The sequence below is a fragment of the Sciurus carolinensis genome, chromosome 1, assembly GCF_902686445.1.
Source record: "Sciurus carolinensis chromosome 1, mSciCar1.2, whole genome shotgun sequence".
Taxonomy (NCBI): Eukaryota; Metazoa; Chordata; class Mammalia; order Rodentia; family Sciuridae; genus Sciurus; species Sciurus carolinensis.
The window spans coordinates 85262152-85271313 of NC_062213.1; the positions used below are offsets into that span (position 1 = coordinate 85262152).

A 9162-nucleotide genomic window follows, 5' to 3' on the forward strand; every position below is an offset into this window, starting at 1 on the left:
TTGCAGACCAAGGTAGAGGTCTTTTTATGAGGCCTCTAGGCAGTCTGCAGATGGCCTGGAACTGGGGCAGGATACCAGGATGGGATCCTCAGGTTTTCCTTCTAGGAGCAATAGAGACATTTTGCCTTTGGGAAAGACAAGGAGCTAAATACGTGTAACAGAAGGACAGACAGTAAAAATTAGTGCTATTTGCCAAATTATTTTGAGCTCTCAGGGAAAAGGATAGTACCTAACTTCCTGCCTTCTTCTGTTAGGTGAGATCATATGACTAGTTTATGGACAAATAGTAATGAGATCATAGTTGTATGCCACTTGCAGACCAATGTTTAGTTACCAATGCCAGCTCCTTGGAGCCCTCATCCCCCTCTTTTTCTACCATGGCAACTGGAATCCTCAGTGCCCAAAAGGAGCAGAGACTACCCCCACCACAAGGCACAGCCTCAAAATGGGCGTTTCCCATGAGCAAAAAATAAACCTGTGTTTTAAGTTAGTGATAACCAGCAGGGTTTTTCAATGTAACTTTTTTTTTTCTTTTAAGTGTGGTATAACTAGTCTATCCTGAATGAAATTTAACACCCCGGCTTTCCAGAATCTTTTGGAATCTTTTAGTCAGAGAGAAAGAAATAAACCTGTGAATGAATAGATATATGTTAGGATCTGTTTCAGTCAGCTTTTTCACTACTGTGGCTAAAAGACCTGATGATAAAAATTTTAGAGGAGGAAAAGTTTATTTGAGAGATCATGGTTTCAGAGGTTTCAGTCCATAGGCAGCAGGCTCCATTCTTTGGGGCTCAAGGTGAGGTAGAACATCATGGTGGAATAGTGTGGCAGGGAAGTGGCTCACTGTGATGATCAGGAAGGGGAGAGAGAGAGAGAGAGAGAGAGAGAGAGAGAGAGAGAGAGAGAGAGAAAAGCTTCACTCACCATATACAAAATATATACCCCACAGGCACTCCCAATTTCCTTCCTCTTCCAAGTCACACTTTACCTGCCTTCATTCATTTACCACTCAGTTAATCCTATCAGGGGATTATTGCACTGATTGGATTAAGGTTCTTATGGCCCAGTCATTTCTCCTCTAAACTTTCTTGCATTGTTTTACACATGAGCTTTTGGCGGACACCTCACATCCAAACCCTACCAGGGTCTCAGCAAAAGAGATTTTGCCTCAAATGCTGTAATGAAGATCTTCTCAGTGGGGACAAGTCAGACTTGCAGATAGAGCTAAGGAACAAGAACGAGACAATGAAGCATGAAGGGACTTGCGAACACAGGAAGTTGTCACTACACTGGGGTTGCTGGAGAAAGAAGAAGGAATAGAAATTCTAAAAATCAATGGGAGCTGAAACTATAGCTGAGGAAGCCACCAGGGCTGGCTCTCCATGGCAGGAGGTGTGAATTGATTCAGGGAAAGAGAGGAGAGGACACACTCACATCTTTTTCCTCTCATTTCTCCCGTCTACAGGATCTACCCAGTCAGGCAGTCAGGCAGTAGTCTAGATACAATCTGTGCCACATGGCTAAACCTCCAGAGTTTAGAGAGGAAGGAGAAGAGGTCTGGGGTGCAGGAAGGAGAATTAATATAACAAGTGAATTGAAGGAGAATTAATCAAAACAAGTGTATGTGCTTCATGGAAGTTTTAAAAAGCATCAGGTGGGTTGCTTTAGAAAAACAGTGGATTCTTTTCAAACCTTAAAAGAATTTTATGGGGACTCATGTTGGGGGCCACAGAGAAGAGAAGCTCTCGAGTAGGACAACTCCAGATCTGAGTCAGCACTTTCCCTAATGTGCCTCACCCTCAGTCCTGGCTCCAGAGTTAGGGAGAAGACAGAGCTGATCCAGAAGGCCAAGTTGGCCAAACAGGTCAAGTGCTATGAAAATGGGGCCAATTGCATGAACAGCACTGAACTGTCCAACAAGTAGCTCAACCTGCTCTTGGAGGCTTATAAGAACATGGTTGGGGTCCACAGGTCAGCCTGGAGGGTCAACTCAGGCACTGAGCAGAAGACCAACACCTTGGACAAAAAGTTGCAACTGATTAAGGACAATTGGGAAAAAGTGGATTCAGAGCTGAGGGCCATCTGCACCACTGTCCTGGAATTGTTGGAGAAGTATTTAATAGCCAGTACAACTAATCCAGAGAGTAAGGTCTTCTATCTGAAAATGAAGGGAGATTACTTCCAGTATCTTGCTGAAGTTACATGTGGTGATGATTGGAAACAAACCATAGATAATTCCCAAAGAGCTTACCAAAAGGCATTTGATATAAACAAGAAAGAGATGTAACCCATACACCCAATCCACCTGGGGCTGGCTCTTAACTTTTCTGTATTTTACTATGAGATCCTTAATAACCCAGGACTTGCTTGCACACTGGCTAAAACAACTTTTGATAAGGCCATTGCAGAACTTGAAGATTCATACAAGGACAGCACCCTCATCATGCAGTTGCTTAGAGAAAATTTAAATTATGGACATCAAACAGTGCAGAAGAATATGATGCAGCAAAAGGGGCTGAAAAATTAATACAAACAGGGTGTCATCCTTCTTTCCTCAAAAAACTTTTTACACATTTCCATTTCTTATTCCACTTGGATTTCCCAAGGAAACCCATTCATGTGTATGGAAGCAACTGTTTATAGTCTTTTCACACTGCAGCTTTGGGAAAACTCCATTCCTTGATTTGTTTGACTTGGTCTTCCTGATGTGCACTTACAGCTTTAGAAAAGTTTTAATAGCTTCATTTCATATAAACATTAGTAACTTCCAAACACTTAGTAGAGTACTAAAAATGTATCTGGTATTTATGTAATCTGAACCAGTTCTACAAGTGACTGCGTTTTATATTACTGTGAAGATAAGAAAATGTAGTTAATTGCAGTAAAGAGTATTCTACATTTCTATATTCTACATTCCCTTCCTTCTTATTCTCTGAGGGTTTCTTTTCAGTAAACAACTTTCCCATACTCCTACTGTATTCTTTTTTAGTAGGAATCCAGAAGTATTAGATTGAATGGGAAAGGGGCTGCACATTTCTGGGCTGGGGGTCACAAATCAAAATGCCTCCTATATAGCACATGTTGTGGAGGTCATGACTATTCTGTGATAACAGAAAGTTTCCTTAGTCACTCATCTTTTGCTGCTATTAAGTTGACAACTTCCCTTCCCAATAAAAATTCACTTATACCTCCAAAAAAAAAAAAGATTTTATGAATTTTTATGCTCAGAAATAACCTGAGCAGAGTAGTAGTATTATTTTTGTATAATAACTCCTAGTAATAATTAAATAGAAAAAATACAATAGTTTACTAATTTTTGTGCTTTTTCTAAGCTAATTGTTAACATAATTTAAGCATATGCCCCAATCATATTTTATCCTTCAGAATATTACTTTTTGTTTTTGTTTTTGTTTTTAATACAGGATCTTGCTAAAATGCTTAGGGCTTCACTAATTTGATGAGACTGGCCTCAGACTTGCAATCCTCCTGCCTCAGCCTCCTGGGTTGCTAGGATCACAGGTTTGTGCCACCACAACTGGCTTAAATTCTTTTTGAAACAAATGAATTTAAGTTCTGTAAAATGTGAATGTGTTCAAACCACTATAAAATCTGGTGAAAAAATAGTAAAAATTGAATCAATTGCAGATAATGCACTTAGATCCTAAAATCCTTCCTTACTCTATTTTACATGCCCATGAGCCAATTAGCTTCATTATTACCTCAGGAGATGCCTGTGGGCAATTGTATTAATACTGCTTACACAGAAGAATCACCATTCTAATAGCTAGCAAGGTAATTTCCATCTTTTTCTTTGGAAAAATTTTTGATTACATGTGAAAATGACCTGCCAAGAGTCCAAATATCAAAATGAATCGTATTATCATATGCTCTAATGCATCAAGTGCCTCCCCCGAAATGATTGTAACTGAAGCTCCACAGTTATTGTAGAATATTATTTTTTCCTTCAGCATTAGTCTTCAAACTACCAACAAAACAACTTGATTATTATTTGTAAACCTCTGCTACACAGTAGAACAGATTCACCACTGTATGACATGGTATTTGAAATTTAACACCATGCTGTTCTCCTGTATAAATCCAGAAATCCTGAACAGCATGACGCTTCCTTTCTTGAATGAGGAGAGGTAGCCAAGCAAGAGTGCTTTTCTATGTGCATCTTGTGGGCTCTTACCTGCTGTGTTGATAAGGGATAAAATGCACCCAAAATAAAATGCACACAACAGCAGTGGTGACCTTGAACTTTCATGTGACATGTGCTTGTGTGTGACTGACTACACATCAAGGACCTTGTCCCTCTGGGAGTTACCATGACATCCTTAGTTCGGAAATGTCATTTTTCTGACCTCCCCAAGCTCAGGTAGAGCTGATGTTTAGTCCTTCAGAAATAACTTCCCAGACTAGTTAAGCACAAAGGACTTGTGTTCCTTACTATGACTCCTAAAAGATTTCAGTCTTTCCCTGTAAAATGCTTTGTTGGGGTCTTGTCACAATTGAAGGGCCCACAGATCTGCATAACAGCAGTCATTTGATAGGCCAGGGCTAAACCAAAACTCCACCAAAAATAAAAGGAAGTTGCAGAGATAAAGCCAAGTTTGTGCAACTGCAAAGAGCCTTGAACTTCAGACCCTGGAGGTGAAAGACACCTGACTGCTCATGAAGCTTAAGCCCCTACCACAAACTTGCTTTTTCCACTTTTCAAGGTTATGTCTGGTGATATGAGACAGATTTGGGAAGAGTTTAAGATATATGATCTCCTAGATACCCAAATCCATCGTGTTTGTGATATTTGCCTTTTAGGATTTCAGATATTTAGTGGTTGATTGATGATCATGCACCTAGTCTCATCTAAGGAAGAGAGCCAAGAATGGGAAGTTAGTCTAAACCCTGAAATCAATTTTTGGTGCTATGAAAAAAGCATTGTTCTCCCTTTTTCCCCTTCTATTCAAATTCAGACAATTTCCTTTCTAAAAATGTACTTTAAATTCTCTTCTTTTCAACTTCCTGTTGTTATTTCATGATTATTCTTCTTTTGAATCTATAATAATTCCACTTCAATTTTCCATCCTCTTTTGGTTTTTTCCCTTATTCCAGTTTCAGTGACTGTATTCTGGGTAATGTCACAAGTTAGCTTGAGAGAGTTCTTTATTTCTCATAACTAATTCTTACTGATTTATTTTCTTGACATTCAGTCAATGTACCCTATAACTGCTCCATTTTCTTTTCACTTCATGCTCAACTTATTTTTATTCTCCTTAGTCTTCTGATAGGATGTTGCAAAATGTATTTATTTGTCCAATGTTAAAGGAAGGTATCTCCTATTGTTAGGATTATTCATATTTTTGGTTCTGTGATTTTATAGCAGTGACTTTCATTTTTAAGCTGTGTGAAACCTAAATGTGATAGAAAATGCTTGGCAGAAGCTTACACATTTTAAATATGCTGATGAGGAAAAAGTTTGAAGATTTACCATGTTCATGAGATTGTTTTTAAAAGCAACATGTGGATAGGACTTTCAGACAGGAGGGGTAAATATTTACACAAATGTGCTTCCACATAAAAGTAATGGAATCACTAGCAAGTTTAACAAAATCAAGTTTTATATTATCCTGGAAATTAACCAAAGGTGTAAAACAATCTGAAGATAATTTATTCAAGAAAAACTAGTGAACCTCAATAAGAACAGTGGGGTTTATGGTATTTTAAGTTACTTTCCCCCTCAGTACCCTGGTAGCGCAGGAAGCAGTAGGCCAGCCTTGGACAGCTCTGCATCGACACCCCAGAACCTTGCCACTGCCTGACCTGTCTTGCAACCTCTTGGAAAAGCCACTTTCACAGGGTGTTTTCATTATTTGATTTGACTCAGAACTCCCTTCCTGAAAAGCTCTATCCAGCAGGAAATTATTGAAAATAATCAGCTGAAATTATTTAACATGGCAACTGTCTAAGGCAAACAAGAGACCAACTGACAAATCAAAAGGTTAATCTGGAGACGTTCAAAGGGAGCTTTTAAAACCTCTAATACGCAGGGTGTGGTCATGCACACCTTTAATTCCAGTGACTCTGGAGGCTGAGGCAGGAGGAACCCAAGTTCAAAGTCAGTCTTAGAAACTTAGCAAGACCCTAAGCAATGTAGTAAAACTCTGTTTCAAAATAAAAATAAATAAATAAATAAAAGGCTGGGGATATGGCTCAGTGGATAAGCCCCCATGGGTTTAATCCAGGTACCAAAAAGAAAGAACCTCTAATACTCCTGGGAATCTAAAGGCAACATGCATGTACAGGAAAGACCTGAGAGGCCCCAGTCTCCTATGGTTAAACTGGAAACTCTGTGCAAACAAGAAGCAGGAGTTAAACTGGAATTGTCAAAGGTGTGTTCAAGGTACACACACACACACACACACGCACATATGCATTACACACATGTGTAAACACACAGACCTTCAGAAAAGAAAACCTGTAGATCCAAGGTATCTAAGGAATATGTAAGCATGTCCATGGTTATTATGGCATTATTCACAATAACTAAAATATGAATGAGCCAACATGCTCATCAGTGAATGAATGGATAAATAAAATGGGTATATATACACAATGGAGTATTGTTTAACCATAAAGAAGAATGAAATCTGATCATTTACAACAAAATCAGTGGAACTGGAAAAGATCATGTTAAATAAAATAAGCCAGATATAGAAATACAAGCATTACATGTTCTCTTTCATATGTGGAAACTAAAAATATCAAACCAAGTATATAATAGTGATTACTAGAGTTGAAAAGGGCAGAGGGTGGAAAAGAGAGGTTAGATGTGATCAATAAATGCTGTATGCATGTACTGAAAATTTTGAACCCCATTGCTACATACAGTTAATACGTGCTTATCAAAAATAATTTTTTAAATAAAATAACTGAACAAGAGTCTTCAGAGCTTATACACAACATGGAATTTAGACTTTACAGACTTAGTCTAGGTCAAAAAAGAAAAAGAAAAATAGCAAAACTGAAACAACCACAAATTCTTTTGGAAGGTTAGAGAAGGATTGGACTCTGATCTCCAGAATGTCCACATTCTATTACCTAAAGTGATAAGCTTTCACCACAAAAATTAAGACGTGTAAAGGAACAGGAAATTATGGCCCATACACGGGAAAAGTAACAGCTGATAAAAATACAAGAGAACACCATGAACCAGCTTGAACTCATACCAACAGGCCACTCACTCCAATGTCAGCAGAAAATATTTTGTTCTCAAGCGCACATAGACTCTTCCCCAGTTCACACCATATCCCCAGCCACAAGATGGGTCTTAAGAAATCATGTAAAGTCTACTCTCTGACCACAATGAGATTAAATTAAAAATCAGTGACAGAAGGCAAATTTAGGAACCCTAAATATTTGGGAATTACACAATATATTTCTAAACAACATGGGTAGCAAAGGAACTACAAAGGAAAATCAGAAAGATTCTTGATCTGAATAAACATAAAATTTAGCACATAGATATTTATTGCATACAACTGAAGCTGAGTTTAGTTTTTCTAACTAGCTTATATGCCCATATTAGAAAAGAAGAATAATCTCACAACAACAATCTCAACTTCCTCCTTTAGTACACCAGTAAATGACTGGATAAAATGTGTTACATCCTTACAATGATACATTATTTGTCAATAAAAAAGAATAAAGTACTGATAAAGCTATAAGACTGATGAACCTAAAAAACATTTTTGTGAAGTAAAAGAAGCCAGATATAATAGATAACTTATGGTATGATTTTGTTTATATGAAATATTCATGAATGGCAAATCAACAGAGATAGAAAGTAAACTAGTGGTTGACTAGGACTACTGATCAGAAGAGAGATTACCTACAAATGAGTATGAGTGATCATGAGGGAATGGGTATATTCTAAAAGTGGCTTATGATGTTGGTTTGAGTCATCAGTAAAGTTACTAAGATCACTGAGTTACACATTTTGTATTTATTTGCAGTACTAACCTGGGGGCATTCTACCACTGAGTTACATCACCAGCCATTTTTATATTTTTCATTTTGAGACAAAATTTTGCTAAATTGCCAAGATGAATCTTGAATTTGCAATCTTACTGCCTCAGCTTCCTGACATGTATGTGCCACCATGCCTGACTACTGAGTTATACACTTTTTAATGAACTAATTTATGATATGTAAAATATACCTTAACAAAGCTGTTATAAGACAAAAAACTGCATACATTGATGAAAATATGGGTAATACCTATTATATCCTGAATAGATTTATCCTCCCAAAACCACTTCCTAATAAATTAAAATGTAGCTCTATTCCAGCAAGGATCAGCTTACAGTCATTACTTCAAGCACTTTGTGATGTAAGGGAAGACTTATTTTTCCTAATAATTAATTGGTGAAGAAACTGAGAATAAAAGAGAAAAAAATTGTGATGATATAAAATTTAAATGTACCCAAATGTTTGCCTGATGGATTCTATTACAACTCTTTGTTCAAAATAATAAATAACAGGGGAATTCGCATTTTGAAATCTTCAAATCACATTTTAGTTGTGTATTCATTATCTAGTGCTGCCTAAGAAATTATCAGACTTAGCATCTGAAAACAGCACACATTTATTATCTCATAGTGTCCATCGGTCAGGAGTCTGATCACAGATTAGCTGGGTGTTATGCTTTGATATGTGGTGTCTACCAAATGCTCATATGTGAGATATTGAAGGAATGTTTAGAACTAAAATGATTAAATTATGAGAGTTGTAACCTAATCTGTGGATTAATCCACTTGAATGGATTAACCGGGCGGTAACCACTGGCAGGTAGGAGCCTCAGCACCTTGTCACACAGGTTTCCCAGTGAGGCATTTACCTCTTGAAATCCATCCAGGAGGAGAGAGTTTCTATATAGCTCTTCCAGAAAGATAGTCTTTTTTAAAAATATTTTTTAGTTGACAATGGACCTTTATTTTATTTATTTATATGCAGTGCTGAGAATTGAACCCAGAGCCTCACATAGGCTAGGCAAGAATTCTACCACTGAGCCACAAACCAAGCTCCATGATAGAGTCTTATATCTGTAATGCAGTCATGCAAGTGACAGCCTAACACCTTCTCATATCCTACTGGCTAGAGTCT

The 9162-nt window shown here is 37.5% G+C and overlaps 1 pseudogene; it reads left to right on the plus strand.

Moving 5' to 3' along the window:
• Positions 1-1786: 1786 nt before the first annotated feature.
• Positions 1787-2643, plus strand: LOC124984990 (14-3-3 protein theta-like; annotated as a pseudogene).
• The last annotated feature ends 6519 nt before the right edge of the window (positions 2644-9162 follow it).